This window comes from Ceratina calcarata, unplaced genomic scaffold (genome assembly GCF_001652005.2).
Source record: "Ceratina calcarata isolate Rehan_Ccalc_2016 unplaced genomic scaffold, ASM165200v1 scaffold111, whole genome shotgun sequence".
Lineage (NCBI taxonomy): Eukaryota > Metazoa > Arthropoda > Insecta > Hymenoptera > Apidae > Ceratina > Ceratina calcarata.
In genome coordinates, this window is record NW_017132019.1 from 192151 (window position 1) to 195439 (window position 3289).

The window sequence follows — 3289 nt, forward strand, 5'->3', positions numbered from 1 at the left end:
AATAAAAAAAATGTTATTAGCTTTTATTGGCTTAACTGGACAATGAATTGATTGATGTGTTCGATCATTTTAGGATTGAATTCCTTAACTGATCTTTGGGCAATTATAAAAATCTGTTATTTAATCAAACATGTTAATCGAGAATTAAAAGATTGAGGCATACATTTATTACCATTTTGTCTTATAAAGGAAACTAACAGTTTGTATGTACATATTATGCTACTTGTACAATATCTATACAATATGTACGATACGATATATGTATACATAGAGTGTTGAGTCGTGCGTAGAGTAAGCATGCTAGTGCGCAGCCGTGAACATATGAGTGGGGATTCGCTGAAATACGAAATAATTAAATCCTCAGTCATCGTCCGTCCTTTCTCGGTGAGGTTGTGTGGTGATGGTGTCTTGTCGCTTGATCACGATCAAGTGACATTGGAATATCTAGTCGTTTGCATCATATGCTGGGAGGAGTGTCAATGTCATCATCATCGTGACGATTAACAACGATTCTAATTGTTACTCGAAATTAGTGTACGTGTTTTCCCAAACAGTAACTTGTGCAATTTTCGTCTATTCTACAAATTGGTGTTAAGCTAATTTAGAAATTAACAGTGAAAGTGCAGTTCATTATCATTTTGGAGTAGAGTACGACAATTTGCTCCGTTTGATTTGTTCGTAGAAGAACGTGAGTATCTTGATGAATTTTATTGGTTGACATTTCTATTTGTCAGAATGGTAATCAATATAAAAATCTAGCTTTCATATCTGTTGATACAAGTTGATTTTACGTAGAAGATTAATTTTGAAGTGCTCTATAATCATACCCATCGATCTCATTTGTTATCTGGAATACTGTATTGTATAACATGATTATAGTTGCATTCGCATGAGTAATATTCCATAATTTAGATGAAATACAACTGCATAAAGACTGCATGCGAACTAGTAATATTATTTTTCTGTTTCTTTCATGATAAAAACACATCGACATTAACACTCACAAACGAACGTAATTCAAATGACGTCTTAAATACATCACTGACACAGTCTCCTCAGATTTTTTCTGAAATCGGAATCAGTTCCGCAAAAATTGGCTATCCTGGAATTCCATTACATATTTTTTTCACTGTCGTATATCATTACGTCGAATCTTATCTAATCTCGTGTACCTGATCAAATACGTGAGCGCAGATAAAGAGAGCCGAGATTACAGTTGGAACAACTGATTGAGGTTTTATTAGACTGCAGCTGTAAGAAAAAATGCAGTCAGTCGTAAGCGATAAAATTAAATTGCAAATTCCACATCTCCATTGAAGAACGTTACTGCAGCATTATATGATGTTACAACACGTTTTCCTATCTTTAAACTCCTATAAAATACGAGTCAGCAATACAAGCTATGGACCTGGTAACGCTCCTGCTGCTGAACTATCGCTTGCTGTCCGATCGAGATACCATTCAAAGCGTGAAAATCGTGGCTGACAATTTTGTTTTATTCCTTTCTCGCACGCAACGCGCGAGACACCGTGATTTACCTCGCGGCACTTGCAACCTTTTCCGTTCACCATTTCTCATTCCTATTATCCGTACATATACGTGTATGTACGTTGGTTGGTGTTACCTTTACATCAAGATTCGAGCGTGGCCCAAATTCGCGAAACGTTGGGCGGTCTTTCCACCCACGATCAACCGTACTCCACTCCACACTCGTTTTCCGACACACGCGCCGCGTGTGGTACGCTCGTGACCGATTTCGTAAATTGGATTAACGGTCGTGCATGCCGGATAATTGACCCGGCTCGTAATTCGTATGTTCCCTTTGGCCCTTTGTTGCCCGATGCCTGTACCCTTCATTATTCTTCGCCAAGATGTCTGGTTGTTTCCTGTCGTTTACATTTTTATTTCATTTACTTTTTTTTGAGCGAGACGTAGCTTTTGATCAATTGATTTATTTCGAGAAATTATATCTAACCGGATGAATAACGAACAGGTTGGAATATTATTTTCCATTGCATACGAACCTGGCGATAAAATTGGCCTGTCTTTACATAAACGGTGACTGCATTTTTTCTGGCATGAAAGGTGAACGGAATGTCATTACGTTTAATTAGTTTACTTTTAAACACATTATTGCATAAGAAAGTTTTATTTTTCACATTGTAGAAAAACCGTTTTTATATGTTAAATACATTTAGTGAAATCTAGAAAGTGACATGAATTAATTAATTCCAGGAAATTGTAGGAGTTTCATTTATATATATTAACAATATTTTTAATGTTGCTTAAGATAGTTGAATTTAAAGTTAATTAGAGAAATAAAGGAAATCGACTTAAAGACGGTCAGTTTTCTTCTCCGTAGATCGCGCGATTCATGGCTGATTTAATACCGGCAGTTCATGATTCCTTCTAGTCGTTATCCTTGACGAGTTTCTCGTACACACGCGCGGAATCGTGTCTTCGTGTGACAAAAGGGGAACGCGAATTGCACGCGAAAAATTTCATAAAAATCAACGGCTGCGATGATTGATACACGTTTGTTTCGAATTCGTCTGGTCACCCTTTCAGATCTTATTTGGCCTGCCAGTTATGGCATCAGCCGATGACGCAGCTGAACCGTGCGATTTCGAAAGACAGATCTAACGATTTAACCTACTTCTGCTGATTGCTCGGCATATCTCGTTTTTCATCCAAATCCACAGATTATACAGTTGACGTAAACGATTCGTACATACCTGGGATACTTATTTGATCAGCAATTTGTTAGTATTGTTAGAAAATGACTTTGTGTGAGCATAAGTTAAGGCACAATCTCTTTACGATCTTTCATTTCTAAATTGAAATGATTTGTGAACTATGCGTTATAGGTTTTTTTAAGAGTTAATAATTCAATGATTATCAATTGATGAATTGTCATCAAAGCGCTAAAGAACAGTTCAGTCACCAAAATTTGTCTATAGCAGGCAGAACCTTATGAGGGATAGTGTGGAAAATGTAAACAATTCAACAAGCATATTCACTTGAAACTCAGCCAACAGAAAACATTATTTTTCCGCGTGTCACCGGTGCAAACGGTAAGCCTGCAATTTGTCAAGTTTTCGATGCAAGTTACGATGCAGCACACTGTCCACGCGAGCCATTAATCGGGAGACAGTGAAGTAATTAAACTCGTTGCTCGTCCGCGTGATATATTTAATAGCTTCCACGTTTATACATGTAGTAGTTTTATGTATCGTATTGGGAAACACGAGTTAAAAGTCAGCGATTATTCACTGTTACCTTTCGTGTC

General features: G+C 37.1%; 1 protein-coding gene across 5 annotated transcripts in view; it reads left to right on the plus strand.

Moving 5' to 3' along the window:
* The window catches only part of smash (smallish), a 142078-nt gene that overhangs the window by 80337 nt on the left and 58452 nt on the right, over positions 1–3289 (plus strand). For 2 of the 5 annotated variants that reach the window (XM_026811390.1, XM_026811394.1), the window contains exon 1: positions 374–688. The exons of the other annotated variants lie outside the window; for them this stretch is intronic. The gene's annotated coding sequence lies outside the window, so the exon portion shown is untranslated. Of the gene's footprint in view, positions 1–373; positions 689–3289 lie in introns of those variants that run through there. 5 annotated transcript variants of the gene reach the window in all.